At 40.0% G+C, this 18,451-nt stretch overlaps 1 protein-coding gene and 1 pseudogene across 1 annotated transcript in view; one reads left to right on the top strand and one right to left on the bottom strand.

Annotated features, from left to right (window-relative positions):
* The window catches only part of LOC137654611 (lanC-like protein 3), a 459,881-nt gene that overhangs the window by 144,443 nt on the left and 296,987 nt on the right, over window positions 1-18,451 (bottom strand). The window lies entirely within an intron of this gene.
* Window positions 14,870-18,078, top strand: LOC137654796 (uncharacterized; annotated as a pseudogene).

Raw genomic sequence — 18,451 nt, 5'->3', positions numbered from 1 at the left:
AGGGCACGGGGGCCCGGGTGCTGCAATTCTATATATATATATATCCAACACATGATAAAACTATTCATATAAATGCCTTAAATATATTGAATAAAGGCAAATAGGGGACCCCGGGGGGCCCGGGGTGCTAAATAAGTCATATATCAAATACATGATAAAAACTATTCATATATAAATGCCTTAAATATTGAATGAAGGCAAAATAGGGGACCCCGGGGCCCCGGTGTTTTACTAAAAAATCAAAATATTAGATCTATTTGATTGTAAAATTAGTAAATTAAATTAAGTCAGACCGTAATCGTGATCATATCAAAGATGGTAGGCAAGGTCGAGAACTAGGATCGTATATAATAGATATATGTGACTAAAATATAAAGGTAATCCAAGTAATAATGCATAACGTTGGCTCCGGCCTCAACTAAACAACTCGACCGGATGGTAATGAATTAAAGTTACTTCCGGGGATCCCGTAATGAAAGTCTTTATACATATTATATATATATATATCTATATGAGGTCCGTGAGGTGCGTGACACTAGAGAGGGGGAAGGGATCTTCAATGGGTCCGTGACGTGCGGGACCGAGAGGGAGTAGCACGTACAAAACTTAATAAATAAAATAACATAACTTGGTACCACGGACCGAGCCGAAAACTTCCCGCCGATCGTTGGCTAAACGAGCGACGGAAAGAAAACGACTATGACCGGGTAGAGTAGTGGAAAGAGTAAGTAATGTACGTAATGTATAATAATAGTATGCCTCACAGATCAACGGGAACCGCCCGTGCAAAGCGGATGCCCCCGGGAGGGGTACATAGCACTATAAAGTGACTCAAACTCGATCGGGAGAAAGAGAGGGAGGGAACCCTGGGGTGGGGTATCGGCGGGAGGAGGCTAGGAGTGGGGCGATAGCAGGTATACCAACCTGTCAGACCCACGATTGATATGATCACGCGGAAAGACTAATAACACTATAATAAACGTAACACATGGTAAAATAAGATAGGAAGGCATGCTGGATGATAATAATAATAAAATTTAGTTACTGTACATCAATCGTAAAACAAACGAGGGAGCGAACATGAGACAGAAGAAAATCAAGCCTGACGGCGCTGGGAGTAGGCAGGGCTACCAACATAACATTGAGTCAGTGAAGTGCTAACAAATGAAAACTAATATGTAATATCTGACTCATGAAAGCCCCTCCAGCTAATGCAAGCAAACGAATGACGTTAAAATGATAAGCAAGTCCGTGGCGTGCGAATGTAAATAATCCAAGTAATAATATGTGGAATAGAACGCCGAAGGCGATCAGGCATGCCAACCTACCGAAAATACACACGCGTATATGTAATAACTGTTATCATAAAACAGGACAATATAAAATTAATACGGTGTGTGAACCGTGGCTATCCATAAGGTTCATAACGAGAAACAATCAGTATGGAGGACTTATTGAAAATCGTTAAGAACGAACGAGAGAGAGAGAGGAGGGAGCCGAGCGCCATAAGAGACCCACGCAAGGTTGTGAATAAGAAAGCTGAATAATATAAACAAAAAGGGGCAAGGCCCCCTCCAAAATCTCAAAACTCATAGATCTGATACTTAACTTAGATGTAGTGACAGTGGAGTCCGACATCTTGAGGTAAATCCAGAAAAAAACCAGAGAAATTCACACACAAGGCAAAATACGGCTAGCAAGCTGCGTGCTATGAAAGGACTGACGTCACTGGCGTGGGATTGCTAGTAGTAGTAGGATGTTGAACGGCACCTCGCTGTTCGGGGATATTGACAGGAGATATCTAAATGGTGCGAGGCCTCTGGTTGTGATTAATTCACACCCCAGTAGTATATCGACACCTTATTAAGGTGAGCGAGCTGGGTTCAACCTAGCATTCCTATACAATTTTTCTCTGGTAAATTTATAGCAGTTTTTTACCTTAGAAATGATGTTAAAGGAGCATTTCACTGGGCGGCACGGGTCTCTCGCCCAGAAATAGATTTTTCCTACGTCAAAATCCCTTTTATGGCGTGCGACAGCGGTCTCAAAATGGCCGCCTCCGGAGATGGCAGTGCTCCGCTTAACACACCTAAATTATGTTAATTTAACTGTGAGAAGGGAGCTAAAAATTATACACAGGAAAGATTAAATACTCAACTTTCCAGAGGATGAAGATGCTGGAGATTGCATGATAATATTCCTTGATAACAGTAACAACACCGAGAGAAACGTGGGAGAGCACCATGCTTAAATGCTACATTCAAAGGAATAATGCGCCGTAGTAGTACAGGGAGGGGCTCTACCAGGTACCTTGATAACGGCTCCCCTTCATTTTCATTTGCCACTCTTCACCCTCAAAGAGTAAAATCTATTTGGGGTGAAGATTGCTATGTGTCGTATCAAAAAATACGTCCCCTGATATTATGCGATATCCTTAAAGATATATTAAGGATACTCGCGCCAGGAGTTAGAATTATGGAGACCTATGGTTAATTCTCTGGGAGTATCACTGTAGCTAAATATCCCTCAGAAAGCTGCCTTAAGGAACCTTCCATCAGGACGACATGGCTGAGAGCAAAAATGTAGATATATACACATATACATATGGGAAATTTTACTCATAGAGTTGGGACAGCAACAAGAAATAAAGTTTATAAAATTAGGAAAAGGTCGAAGTAATATTAAGAAGAAAAAGATGAGAGAGGGAGAAAATTAGATTCAAACTGAGGGAGCAATTTCCCCAAGTTTGAGAGCCCTATTGCCCGTCACAAAGTTTCAGCATGGAAATGATATGCCGTGCTGAAGCTAAATGACTTCATCAAGGCATTTCCTCATTAAGAGGGGCTTGGTAGAAGAGCCCAAACGATGAGAGGAGGAAAGTCAGAGAGATGTTGGGCGATCTTAGCCCGAACACTCTTCAGCCCCTGGGACCAGGGCAAAGCTGCACTGGCCTTTGAGGGCTTCTGAGTGAAAAAGACATGATCTAGGACCGGGTCTTTGCCCTCCAGGGGGTGGGGGGTTCTCTGGGTTGGCATACCCATTGAGAACCCTGATAAGATTCAGAACTTGCCAAATGGCATGTTCTGACTCTTTCTGCTCCCCCTCTAAAGTGGGACTGGCAGCAAAGTCTCCTTCCTCCACCCCTGAGAGCTCATGTCGGGGTGGGTCGTGGACATCCCTACAGTGACTGACGGATCTTGTGGGTCTGGATGTCCTCGACGGAGTGTTGGTGTCCTTTGACTCCTTGCAGGGAGAAGAAGGTACAACTTTAACATTGAAGGCCTGTTGGTACTATCCTTCCTAGTTCCTACCGGTGGTGGAGAGCTCTCTGCACGAGGGGAGTCCTCCTCTAAAGGTGGAAGGGAGGACACCCGCCCCTCGCGAGGCTCCCTTGGCTCGAGGAGTACCAGGAAGGTTTGGCCAAGGAGGCCTCACAAGGGTCAGCTTTACCCTAGGAGATATGATGGTATGCGTGACTCCTCTTTTCTCTTAAGGGGTGAAGCAGCCGTGGTTCTCTGCCAGGACTCTGCTGGTGCCAAAGGTTGTTGAGGGATGGCAGAGGCCTCTGTAGAATGTCCTGAAAAGGTAGGCCTGAAGGCCTGTACAACCTCCCTGACCTATGGCACCGAACCAGGACTCCTTACTGACGGTGGCGCTGTCTGAGGGATACCCTCTAGGGAAAGGGACCAAAGATTCCCTTTGAGGAGTCTCTTCCAGAGCTGGACGATACCATGGGTCTGCCTTTGAAGTAGAGATCTTCGGGATCTTGAACTCCCCTGAGGCGCCCTTTCCCTCTTTCCCCAGCGGTCGTGCTGTAATGCGTTTGCGGGGAGGAGAATGGGGCGACGGAGACCTGTTGGATGCGACTCTGCCCTTTCTCGGAGAGAGAACCAACGGTCTGGATGGCGAACACTTACCTTTCCGTTCTTTCTTATTCTCTGAATGGCGCGACTCCCTTGAAGTCGGAGGCAAGTCTGGTTCTACCTGAAAACAATGTCTGCTCTGCGCTTGAGGAGGAGCCTGCTTGCGCAATGGCGAGTGCTGGCGAGCTCGTGAGCACTAGCGTGCTGGCGCACAATCAGTTGTCGCGTGTGTGCACTCACAGACAGGAGGGCATTGCGTAGGTGCCTGGTGACTGACGAAGCGTCGGCAATGAACGTGCACAAGGATGGTGTGTAGCAGGCTGACACGCAGGTGAATGACGCATGGTCACATGGCAAGCAGGCTGAAGCAGAACTGGAGGAGACATGAACAGAGCCGGTAAGTCAGGGAAGTCACAGAAGGTCAGCGAGAAGGGACATGTCTTTTGGAAGGACAAGCATCCACCGAAGGGGATCGCGCATGATCCACAGGAGAGTCCTAGGTCGAATTCCAAGGACTAGCGGCAGCGTCGTTGGAAGAAGGTTCAGGAGCAAGTGAAGGTCGAGGCCCAGATGATGGCTGACGAGGCAGCTCCTCTGCGGAGGAAGGCTGTATTGACGAAGCTAAAGAGCCAAAGAGGCATCTCTTCACCAAAGGTGAAAGCTCACATATAAGGCGAAGATGAGGGCAAGCACGACGGAAGACATCCACAATGATGCACTCTGATGGTCGATGGGTTAGCAAGCTGACTTTTAGTCGCATCAGTTTTCCGAAGAGGAATCTCTACAAGTGAAGTCACCTGAGAAGAGAAACACTTGCAGTACAGGCGGACATAGGACTTCACTTCCCTCTCGAAGGATGTTCGGCAGTGCGGGCGAAGAGCAGTCTTCAGCAATGGCGGAAGGGTCCGAAGGGGCCGGGGCATTGACAAGATGGGCAGCCTCTGACGCCTCTGACACAACGTCAGCACAAGCAAGAGGATCCACCTCTGACATAGACGAGGACTGCACACTAGCACAAACGGCGAAGGAGCTGCAGCAGGTTATCCTTGGAGGGCGGACCCAGTAACCCCAAGGATGACCACACCTGTAACAAGGGAGAAAGACTCATGGACCCCAAGGGGAAAGAAGCCTAGCCACTTCGCTACGGGAAGCGACACCATCTCATGAGGACCGAGGTTGACCAGTGGTTAAAGGGCATGCGCTACTACTCGATGGTCTCTCGGAAGAGACCAAATGAGCAGAAGGTTCAGAGGAAAGTCGGAAAGAGGAGGAAGAAGCATTGGGTTTCTTCTGCTTCGAAGAAACTTTCGAAGAAGAGTCCTGCTTAGACTTTTTTTCCATCATCACCCAAACTTTTCCCATTGGGAGGCAGACCACTCCCGACACTCAATACACTTCTTATCACTATCACACCATTGACCTCTGAAGAAAGGGTAGGGGTGTGAGGATCGGTGTCCTCAGAAGACATGAAAGTACCGCAGGGGCGGCCTTCACGTCCAAGGCAGGTACTCATGGTCGGCAAAAGTCAACACACACACAGAAAAAAAGAAAGAGCACAAAAAGCATTAATGGCAGTTCAAAAACTTGGTGGGGGTTAAGAGTGGCAACAACCGTTCACCATCCAAGCCAAAAGCAAAGGTGTGTGAATGGGAGGGGTAGCAAGCTAACCCCTACCCCCTGCTAACTAGGGGGATGGGTAGTTAACCCTCGCTAAATTTTAATGGCTCGTTCTTTCAGCTTTGCCTAAAGTAATACCCTAATAAATAACATAAGTTTGTATTCCAGTTACTGAACAAACAACTAATAGAGACATGTCCAGGACAATTAAAATGTTGCAAGACGAGTTCAGAAATTACAAGGGACGACATAAAACCTTGATAGAGGTGGTAATGGAAAACACATACACGGTAGGCAATCTAAACTTGTGATTAGAGATTTAAGGGAATTAAATGAAAGAATGCTCGATGAAAACATAAAAGTTGAAACTAGGAACTCTGGCAATCATAACATTTAAGAATCTTCTGGAAATTTAAGTAAAGTGGAGAAGTAGGAACAGGAGAGGAAAAAAGATTGATTGATTGATTGATTGACATCGAAGGTCATTGACGCCGATATTGTTTGTTATAAATAAATAAATAAATATTAATTCAGCTTAAAACAATAAAAGCAAAAACATCCTTATAACAGTGAGATATCTTTCAGAAGACCTGCTTCTGAAATAAATTCTAAAATACCAGTTTTATTGTACGACAACTCATGTCCGAGAATCTTGGCAAGGATGAACCTGCCATCCTCACCTTGAGCCTCAACTCAAACAGATGTGTACTTCTTTCAGTACTATAAGTGGGGAATTCGATAAGTGAGGCATTTGATCAACAAATGTCTCATAAACAAGGGTACCAAACAGTCATCGCAATAAGGTTGGTGATGGCCAATTAGCAGAAACTCGTATGTCAACCGAGTGTGACCAATGCGAAGACGACAAAAGGACGTCTTCCACTTTTGGAGCATTATGTTATACCTCCAAGGACATATGACACTTGTTATTTCGCTCATTTTATTGCCATCTGGACTATCCCAGTGCTGCTGCCAATTATTAGAAAACAATTTCTTGATGGTAGGTAGGAAATCATTACAGGAAATGGGATACCTTCTTGGTAGCAACTCGGATGCAGCATTCTTCGCCAGTAGATATGCCTTCTCATACACAGACATACCTACATGTGCTGGAACCCAACAAAATCAAACCATCATACCTCTCAGTCCAATAATAAAAAGACATTCTAAACTCTTTAAAACTAAAGGGTTACTAGAATTAAAAACTTCTAAAGATTGAAGGACACTCCTTGTATAACTTAAAATAGTAAAATTACCCTTCTCCTCCAACACTATTTTCTCAGTAGAGGTTAGTATGCCATACAACTGGGCAGGAAACATGGAAGCTGTTAAAGGAAGTACACCTCTAAAATTAAAACCATTACTATGAACTCCAAATCCACCACCAGCATCAGATTTGGAACAATCAGTTTACAGTGATACCTCGGTAGTCGAACGATTCTAAATTCAAATAAATCGGAGTTTGACCAAAAAATTAGAATCATTTTTGCTGCGGTGTTCGAACAAAAAATCGGAACTCGAACACAGCCGAGCGCGTGGCCGAGTGTGATGAGCAGCCATCTCGGCTACTCTCGCCTGGTCGGGTAGCATCATTTCAAGAGAGATCATCAGTCCGACAACACGTGTTGAGCATTTGTGATTTAGTGCGTTTTATTGTCTTTTTTTGCCGATAATAATGGGCCCCAAGAAAGTTAGTGCTAAGGGGAAGGATAAGAGGAAAACAGTGAGAACAACAATCGAGTTGATGAAGGAAATTATTGCGAAATACGAGAATGGTGTACGAGTATCTGATCTAGCCTTACAGTATGGCATGGCGAAGTCGACCATTTCGACCTTTTTGAAAAATAAGGAAGTGATAAAGAAAGCTAATGTTGCACAGGAAGTGACAGCAATTAGTAAGCAAAGGCCACAAGTAATTGAGGAAATGGAAAAGTTGTTCCTTATATTTATTAAAGAAAAGCAGTTGGCCGGGGAAAGTATAAGTGAAGCTTTCATTTGCGAGAGAGCTCTTCATATTTATGAAGGATGGTGAAGAAAAGTGCCCGTACTAGTGAAAGTGATTCGTCATTTACTTTTAAAGCAAGCAGGGGCTGGTTCGAGAAATTCCGAAACAGAACTGGTATTCACCGTGTGACTAGGCATGGGGAGGCAGCCAGTTCGGATCAGGCGGCGGCTGAAAAATACGTTGGCGAATTCGACCGATACATTAAGGAACAAAATTTGATCCCGCAGCAAGTCTTCAATTGCGATGATAATGTTATGTCTCACTTTAGAAGAATAGTGCAGAAGAGAAAGAAGCAGCAGATGATTGACATGTTTTTCATAAAAGAAAAGAGCTGCTACATCCCAGCCTGATTCCCCTCCAAAGAAGAGAGACAGAAGAGAAAAAACCCCTGAAGGAGATTTGCCCGACCTTTTACTGGAGAGAAAAAAAACTCTGAAGGAGAACTACCCAGCCACTTCATGGAAGGGGACTCTCCTTCCAAGCAGTGACCTCCCCCTTCCATCCTCTCCACATCCATTCCTGTAAGCCATCGAACCACTGCTCAAAGGTACAGTAAATGGTTTAAAATTGTTTTATAGGATTTTCCGACCATTTTCGTACACATTCAAATAATTATTGTTGTTTAAGTACACGTTTTATTAATATTTTGGGCATTTTGGAATGAGTAGGAATGTATAAAAATAAATACCATTATTTCTTATGGGAAAAAAGGTTTCGGTACTTGAACAAATCGGTGGTCGAACACTGATCCCAAATGGATTATGGTCGAATACCGAGGTATTACTGCATATAAAAGTTGATTCCCTATGTTCTGCAACATGTTCCATAAAAAAAGACCTAGCTTCTAATTCCGTCATATTCTTTTTAACACCAATAAAATATTTACAAAAAGATATCTCGGCTAATTTCCACGGAGGGGTTGACGATACCTTAAATGGAAACATCTTACTTCTAGTTATATCAAGAATGTTCTATAATTGTTTCACCGAAAAACCCCACGATGTATGGGACAAAACTTTTAAAAGATTCAGAGCTTCAAGACACTTTACTTTTAAACCTTTCAAGTGAGGAACCCATGTAAGCCTACAATCAAGTATCAATCCTAAAAATCTAGCTTCGCTTACAAATGGGATCCGTTGACCTTTGATGTATACATCAGGGTCTGGATGTATTTCCCGAATACGACAGAAATGGACAACAGTAGTTTTGTTTGTTGAAAACTTAAATCCATTCATATCAGCCCACTGAATAATTCTTTCAATTGAGAATAGTTTTCTCTTAATCATTGACATTCTAGATCCAGCAAATGATATGGAGAGATCATCTATAAATAGTGTTGAAAGAATAACTTGAGGAATGACAGAGGATAGCCCACTACCCTGTGGAACTCCTTCTTCCTGACATTTTCTCTCCGATGGAGTTTCCCCAACTCTCACTTGAAAAAATCTATGTGAAATGAATGAATGAGAGAACAATGGTAGCTCTCCTCGTAATCCACAATTATGAATGATTTTAAGAATACCATATCTCCATGCAGTATCATATGCTTTTTCAAGATAAAAAAAAACTTATATGGTGCTGTTTGGAAGCAAAGGCTTCACAAATAGAGGACTCAAGTCGTACCAACACATTTGTCGTTGTATGCACTTTCCTAAATCCACACTGGATAGGTGATAAAATACACTTCTTCTCCAAGTACCACATCAGTCTTACATTGACCATCTTCTCCATGAGCTTACAAAACCAACATTTCAATGCACTTGGTTAGTAGTTTGCTGCTAAAAACTTATCCTTACCAGGTTTTAAAAAGGCTAAAATAATGGCTTGTTCCCAAACACTTGGATAATTATGATCATGCCCTATCCTGTTAATAATGATCAAAATAAATAAATTGGTATTATCAGGTAAGATCATTGCATATGGAATTCCATTAGGCCCAGGGGCTTTATCGTTGCAACTAGCAAGTGCGGAATCAAACTCCCTTTCGGTAAAAGGATTATAGTAGGATTCCTTCTTTTCTGTAGCAAAATTTAGCAATTTACGTTGTTCACTACCTCTATACTGGTAACCAAGAGTTACTTTACACTTGCATGATACATTTGAAAAATGATCAGCCAATGCATTGCTATCCTCAGTTGCTCCAGTCACTTATTGACCATTCACCCTTAACACTGGTGATGGGTTGGGGGTGAATTTGCCTGATATCTTTTATACTTTCCTCTACACAGAAGATGGTGGGGTTCTACTGTTAACGGAGAAAACAAAAGACACCCAAGACTGGCGCCTTGCTTCTTTCATGGTGCAACGGAACCTTGCTCTACATTTCTTGTACATAATTAAATTCTCCTCAGTACGACGTCTACGCAATCAAGATAAAAGATTTTCTTGTTGCTCTGTGCAGGGCAGTTAGTTCTGCATCTTCGTTTGAATAACCCTGTTCTTTTAAGAATTCAATTGACTCCTGAAGTATGGAGAGTCCCATTTAGCAAGTCTATGGCATCATCAATATTCTCAAACTCTTCTGCATTTCCTTCAATTTCGCTCAGCTCATCGAATCTATGCCAGTCCGCTTTCTCAAGATTCCATCGGGGCAATCTCTGTTAAAGTGGACCACTGTTGGTATTTATAATGATTGGAGCATGATCACTGGTATCTCTATCATTCAATGTCCTCCAATCAAAATCAAAAAGGCAATTAGGTCAATGCACGACAAAGAACCTGTCTGAACGTGAATGTGAGTGGGCTATCCTGTATTAAGTAGTCCCATATCTTCATTTTCCACAATTGATGATATAAATGTTGCTCCTAGTGTTTGCTAAAACATCGCCCCATAATGGATATCTACTATTAAAATCCCCCGACAAGAGACAAGTCTGAGGGAGTTGTTGAATCACCTCTACTATATCATTATACGAAATGTCATCAGCAGGCAAATAAAGAGAGCAAATCATGCATTTTCTACATCTATTTGTACAACCACTGCCTGCAGAGGGGTACAAATGGGTAAGGATCTTTAGGGAACATCTTGGAGAATGTATGTAAGAATTCCGCCATGGCTCTCTGTTTGTTGCTCGTATGGTGTCCTATAGCTAACATACTCTCAAGGACATGGAGTATTAGCATCAAGCTTGATCTCCTGTGCACATACAACTATAGGGGAGTGCTCATGTATGAGGAGCTAAAGTTCTTCATATTTGGCCCTTAAACTCTGACAATTCCACTGCAATATTGAGGAGAAAAGTATGGATTATTTCTGGAAGACATCTTGGATGAGGTCTACCCATTTGTAGTCTTTGATATAACATTATTTCCTGTTGCCTTCTTTAGAGAGGGTCTTGATAAATTAGGTTTCACATCTGCCTTTTCAATGTTCTTTTACCCAATTCTTCAGGAGGATGGTGAACCTCAACTTGAATTTTTGATTGATTTAAGTTTGTTGAAGGTTTGTCATCTTTCTCAGATAAAACATTGTACCTATTTGCAGTGGGTAACTTTGCATTTCTCATTGGATGGGAGAGGGATGGTGGTCTCCCTTTTTCGATTGAAAGGTTGAGAACCATTTGGCTTATGCACCTCCATTATGGTAGGTAAATCTAATGGCTCTTTAGCAGAAGATTTCTCCCCTAAATCTGGCAATGATGCTACCCAAGATGAAAGCCTTGGGCTTTTCATCCGAGGGGTGGCAGATTTAGAAGAAGGATTGATTGATTGATTGATTGAAAGTTTTCTGGCATCCTGACATCTAAGGTCATTGACGCCGATAGCATTTATTATATATGAAAAATAAAAGAGAATTCTATTAAAACCATAAAAGTTAAGTCATTATAATAATTAAATAAATTAGTTTTCAGAAGACCTGCTTCTGAAATAAATCTAGAAATTCCTCTCGCATAGTAGGACACATCATGTCCAAGAATCTTGGCAAGGATGAACCTGCCATCCTCACCTCCAGCGTCAAACAGATATCTATTTCTTAAGTTAGTAAAATTAGGGCATTCGGTCAACAAATGCCTCACTGTTAAAGGTACTAAATAGTCCTCGCAATACGGTTGGTGTTGGCCCTTCAACAGAAACTCGTGTGTCAACCGTGTGTGACCAATATGGAGACGACAAAGAGTCGTCTCCCATTTTCGGGGTATCATGTTATACCTCCAAGGTGATATGATATATTTGTTACTTGCCTTTTTGACGAGTGGCACCGAATTTAAAGTAAGAGGCATGTCAACAGCTGTGAGAGGTAATTTAGCGATATGATGACTTACATTACCTGTTCTAGGTGGTGTAATTTTTTCTATATGTCCTGCATCCTTTGATTGTAAGGCCTTGGCATAACTTTTAGTTTTTCTTAGAAGTCGCCTATGCTGATATGCTCTGCATCTGACTTCTGAACAGCAGTTTCTTCTATTTCATACTGAGGGTATTTTTTCACTAGTAACTTTATGATTTTAGCTACAATTAGGGCACTTTGAAATAGAAGTGCAGGGTTCATGCTCAGGGTCCGAACAATTTTCGCAGATCTTTTCATTTTTGCATGCTCTTGATGGATGTCCAAATTTATAGCAATTATAACACTGTAATGGTTTCTGTTCGTAGACACAAACTGGAATCCTCTCGTTTTTTATGTATACAAGAGAGGGTACATCATGGTCTTGAAATGTTATAATAATCATAGTGGTTCTTGGAATCTTATAAGCCTTCCATATTTCTCTAGGGCACAAATCTAATATTTCTTCTTATTAAATTCATAAAGTTCTCTATTAAAAATAACCCCTCTACCATAACTGAAATTCAAATGAGACTTGATGCCTACCATTAAATATTCTCCTATCTTAATATTATTTAGCATAATAGACTGTGTTCTATATTTGGCATGAATTAAATTGGACTTCTTGCCAAATCTAGAAATGTCTCCATGCTCTATAGTACTGTACCTACTTTCTGTTGTATTAGTTTACTAAATTTAAAATAGTTGTACTGTATTCTTCTTTCTTTGAGGTGGCTATAGTCCACATTGGTGGTTTAGGCTTTCTTTCACTTTTTAATTTTGTTTTTGGGTCCATAGACTCATTTTGATGCCAGTCACTAGGGCGATATATGTCCAGGTTTCTAAGAGCAGTATTGCATAGTGATCCTGTAATCTTACTATTATCAATTTTAATGTTTGATACCTCACAGACTGCTTTAAAAGTCTACTCGTGATTATGAAAGCAAACCCATGCTTCCCATTTTTCTTCTTCCCTAAAATTCCTACTTATATCAGTAATCTTACCATAAGCTTTAAAAGTCATCCACAATGCTTCATAATGTCAGCTTATTGGCAAATCCCATATATGAATGACTTTCAATATCAGAACAATGGAGTGGTCCTTTTTCGCTCCTAAGTCAGCAACAGAATTTTCCATACTAGAATTGCAAGAGGTCGTCAAAAGTGCCAGGAGGAGGGGGGGGGGGGGGGAGCATATCCAGGGGAGGGTGTTTCGTTGTCAGCAGGATCCATAACAGAAAGCCGTGTCTAGTTTGTTTTAGTTGTTGGTTTGTTTACCTGCTTGAGAATATTAAGAAAGTATCATACGTTGGAAAGAAAATTTGCATTCTCCACTATCGGCACAATGAGTATACTTCCCAGATGGTCCACTCCATACCCTACCCGAAGAATAGCACCAAAACAAGTATAGAGGCACAGGTGTAAGCTATACCCACCTGCTGTGACTGAGACCAAGAAAATATGGAATCATCCTTCCACCTCAAGGATTGAATCCCTTGGATTCCGATGACCCAACCCTTGAGAGTGGTTCCGCCAAAAAGGTCCAAACCATCTTTGGAATGGCTGAGATGTCCAATACTCTCATATATAGCTCTGAATGCAAATACTTCCCAACCGTGATCCCTTCTGCCATTCATCTAAGTAGGCAGTAATAACGAATGTGGAAATATCCATGCCATATAGGTAATAAAACAAAAATAAATAAATGAACAAATAAAATAAACATATATATATATATATATATATATATATATATATATATATATATATATATATATACTGTATATATATATATATATATATATATATATATATATATATATATATATATATATATATATATATATATATCTGCAACCCTTTTTTTAAGAATTCTTTTGTCTGCTATTCTGCCAACTATCTTCAGCGTCATCTAGGAGTTGCTGCAGTCCCTATACTCTACGCCATCTATTGACTGCTGAAGATATATGTTTTTCTAAACCTCCAGTGGCATCGCCTGGGATATTAATCCATGGAAATTTTTATATCTTCTTATAGATCGGAATCCTTTTGTTAAAATTAAATTTACTTGACACGTGAATTATACGTCCAGAGTTGAGTCTGGTTTACTTTTTGATTCAGTTTGAATTACTTCTTCATTACTATTATTTGGAGTTAAGTGTTGTATATAATATGTAAGTACTTTATATATTATATTTAAGATCTTTTACCTGCTGTGTTTTCTTCATCCCGATTGCAGTGTATTTTGTTTGAAAAGTATAGTACCATCTTATACTTATTACCCTCTTAATATTTAGTTGTAAAGTATGTGAAAATCTGAATTTTCTTTTTTTATGTGCCGTTCTTGAATCAGTGATTGTGAACAAGATATTTGCCGTAACATCTGGCATCAGGTAAAATTAAGGAAGAGTGTTTAAAGGTAAGGAACGTCACATTTGGGGGCCTGACTAGGATTTGATAAATTTAAATGCTAAATATATCTTGGTTGAGTTACGATTAATTGAATGAAAAGTGATATATTTTAAGAGTAAACGTATTTTGTAAACACTGTGATCGGGTGTAGTCTCCAGTATTGATACTTCAAGAGTAAGCCAGGCTCCAAGCTTCATTAATAACATAAGTGTTAAGTTGAGTTTGTAATGGAGAGCTAGAGTTTAATGAACCAATTGTGTAATTAGGATTCACGGTATTATAGCCAGCCTAGTTTTTCTCCTAACGTCTCATTAGAGTTTTGAATGAATCTCTAATGCCCTATAAGGCACTTATAAGCTAACACATTACATCACAGGTATTGAAATCCCATTACTTGTAATCTAGGGAAGTCTAGGAGTTACAGGTACATACCTTTTCCATAGGTATCTCAAGAGATTTAATCTCATCCCATACTTGTAGTTGGGTAATAACATTGCACAGGTATCATCATTGTTAGGTATAGGAAACTTGTCTTCATACTTAAAATGCTTTTGAATTTGGCCACATTGTAATACAAGAAGAAAGCTTGTTAAAAGTTGGTCTATTGTCATGAATGTATTGTGAAATTGGTTACTAGTTATAAGGTATTGCTTATTAAGTGTTGCACTATAATTATTCAAATTGTGAACCTATTGTTTTGGATTAATCATGTCTTTTGATGCTAAATATTTTACTTCTAATCCGAAGAAAAACCTTCATACTTTGCAGTATGCCAAGAAGTCCGATTTGTTGGCTTTAGCCATGGCTGTTAAGATTAGTGTAACGACAGGAGCTGTGAAAAAAGAAATCTTAGGTCTAATATTGAAATGCCTGATAGACAAAAATATAATTTCACAAGATGATGTGAAACAATATTGGCCCTTACGTATAATAAATAGGGAGGATTCGGCAGTAGAAGTATTAAAATTACAGATAAAATTAGAGAAAATAAAATTAGATAAAGAATGTGAGCAGAGAGAGAGAGAACAGGAGCAAGTAAAGCTAGAAAAAGTAAAAATAGAATCGGCAGAAAGGGCAGAATTGCTAATCCAGGCAGAATTACAGAAAGAACGGGAGCATGTAGAACTAGAGAAGGTAAAAATAGAAATAGCAGAGAAAATAAAAATAGAATTGGCAGAAAGGTTAGCTAAAGTAGAACTAGAGAAAGAATGTGAGCTAGCTAAGATAAGATTGCAGGAAAAACAGGAGGAAAAGGATATTCCTGAAGCTTTCAAAGTCTCTAAGGTTAAGAAACTCTTACCTGTGTTTAACAAACGAGAACCTGAAAATTTCTTTGTAGCGTTTGAAGAAACTGCCAAGACCTTAACATGGCCCAAGGATAAATGGGTACTAATAATTAGAAGTTCTTTCAGAGGACAAGCTGAGCATATTGTTACTCAGATGATTACTGAGAATGACTATGATACTTTGAAAAAAGCTATTTTATATGCTTATTCTATTACAGCATAAGGATATCGGCAGAAATTCCGCAATTCATTCAAGATACCCGACCAAACTTTCCTGGAATTTTATAATTTCCTGGAATTTTGTAATCTGAAGATAAAGCAGTTACAGAAATAGTTGGACAAGGCAGGTATTAGTAACTATGAAGATTTGAAGTCTCTCCTGTTGATGGGAAAATTCTTGCGCAAGGTACCACCAATTAACGTTGCTATGTACAGTATATTAAGGAATGAGGTGTGAAGAAACCTAAGGAAGCAGCTTTGTTGGCGGATGAATACTTCTTAATTCATAAGGGACAACTTAAACATAAAGCTTTCGTCGATAGCAAGGTACAGTATGTTCATTTTGTAAGGAACGAGGACATCTAATTCAAGATTGTCCTAATCCTCGGTGCAAAGGTTCTCACCAACAAACTCCTAAAACAAACTCTTCAGCTAATACAGGGAAAAAGGATAAATCTAAACCAACTGAACATAAGACCATGCATTGTGCAATAAAGGAAGATGGTTTTGATAACTTCAAGTGTCAGGGTAAGGTAAAAGATAATACTGTTACAATTCTTTGTGATTCAGCATCAAGTAAAACTATTGTAAGTTCTAATATGAAATCCTTTATCACTCCTACAAACAGGTTCATTATAGTTTCGGATCTTACAAGTGAATCGGTACTTCCCCTTCTAACTATTCCTTTGACTAGTCTATATACTGATGGAATAGTGGAATTTGCATACTTCGATAAGGAATTCCCTTGCAAAGAGGTGGACATTTTGATGGGAAATGATTTGGCCAAAGGTAAGGTACACACCAGTCTGATAATACAATCTCCTGAAACGTATTTAAAGGCCCAGTGTAACATTGTAACTAGGTCACAAGCTTCTCAAGGAGAACCTGAGAGTGGTGTCATACCCAGTAAAGTTGTCCCTAGCAAGGTAAGTAAGGCAACTGACCTGCATGACATTCCTACTGAAGATTTTGCGAAACCCCAACAATTAGATGATTCTGTTAAACAGTTGTTTGAGAAGATTAGAGACATATCAGATGAAGATAGTAAAACTCCATACTTTTATCTAGAAAATACGGTTCTCATGAGACATTACCGACCTCCTAAGATGTCTTTTTAGGATAACTGGCATGATAAATTCCAGGTAGTGGTACCTAAAGTCTACACACAATCTTTGTTGGACTTGGCCCATACTGACAACTGTCATCTTGGAATAACCAAGACATACCAATGATTAGCTGATGATTTCTACTGGCTTGGAATGAAGAAAGATGTACAGGATTTTGTTAAAGCTTGTGCCACTTGCCAACAAGTTGGAAAATCTAACCAGACAATACCTCCAGCACCACTCATACCTATTTCTGTACCAAAGGAACCCTTCTCCTAAGTAATTATTGATTGTGTGGGACCTTTAAAGAAGACTAGAAAAGGAATGAATACATTTTAACTTTAATGTGTCCAACTACTCGTTTTCCCATGGCTGTTCCAGTTAAAAATATTTCTGCTAAGGTGATTATCAAACAGTTGCTTAATATTTTTACTGTATTTGGATTTCCAGCAGAAGTTCAATGTGATCAGGGAACTAACTTCATGAGTAAGGTATTTCAGGAGACTTTATTATTATTATTATTATTACTATCCAAGCTACAACCCTAGTTGGAAAAGCAAGATGCTATAAGCCCAGGGGCTCCAACAGGGAAAAATAGCCCAGTGAGGAAAGGAAATAAGGAAATAAATAAATGAAGAAAACAAATTAACAATAAATCATTCTAAAAATAAGTAACAACGTCAAAACAGACATGTCATATATAAACTATTAACAACATCAAAAACAACTATGTCATAAATAAACTATAAAAGACTCAAGTCCGCCTGGTCAACAAAAAAGCATTTGCTCCAACTTTGAACTTTTGAAGTTCTACTGATTCAACCACCCGATTAGGAAGATCATTCCACAACTTGGTAACAGCTGGAATAAAACTTCTAGAGTACTGCATAGTATTGAGCCTCGTGATGGAGAAGGCCTGGCTATTAGAATTAACTGCCTGCCTAGTATTACGAACAGGATAGAATTGTCCAGGGAGATCTGAATGTAAAGGATGGTCAGAGTTATGAAAAATCTTATGCAACATGCATAATGAACTAATTGAACGACGATGCCAGAGATTAATATCTAGATCAGGAATAAGAAATTTAATAGACCGTAAGTTTCTGTCCAACAAATTAAGATGAGAATCAGCAGCTGAAGACCAGACAGGAGAACAATACTTTAGCTACATTTAATCTGAAACAGGTGATAGCTACTGCATATCACCCTCAAACTAATGGAGCATTAGAGAGGTCATATCAAACTGTAAAACCTCTAATCAGGAATTATGTTTTCAGTACAGGTAATGACTGGGATGAAGAGCTAGATATGCCCATGTACGTACTACGAAGTGTCAAGAATGAATCTACTGATGTTAGCCCTTTCGAACTAATGTTTGGAAGCAAACCAAGAACTTTGCAAACGGCTGTAAAAGATAGGATCCTGAGGCATTTTGAGAAGGAAGAAGTAAACTCCCAGAATAAATTTTTCTACAGATAGCGGACTCTTTAACACCCGGGGAATATGAGGATCTGCAACCCTTTTTTTAAGAATTCTTTCGTCCGCTATTCTGCCAACTATCTTCAGCGCCATCTAGGAGTTGCTGCAGTCCCTATACTCTACGCCATCTATTGACTGCTGAAGATATATGTTTTTCTAAACCTCCAGTGGCATCGCCTGGGATATTAATCCATGGAAAT

The sequence above is a fragment of the Palaemon carinicauda genome, chromosome 15, assembly GCF_036898095.1.
Source record: "Palaemon carinicauda isolate YSFRI2023 chromosome 15, ASM3689809v2, whole genome shotgun sequence".
Taxonomy (NCBI): Eukaryota; Metazoa; Arthropoda; class Malacostraca; order Decapoda; family Palaemonidae; genus Palaemon; species Palaemon carinicauda.
Note: the sequence above shows the minus strand (reverse complement) of the source record. Positions and strands in the feature narration are given on the sequence as shown.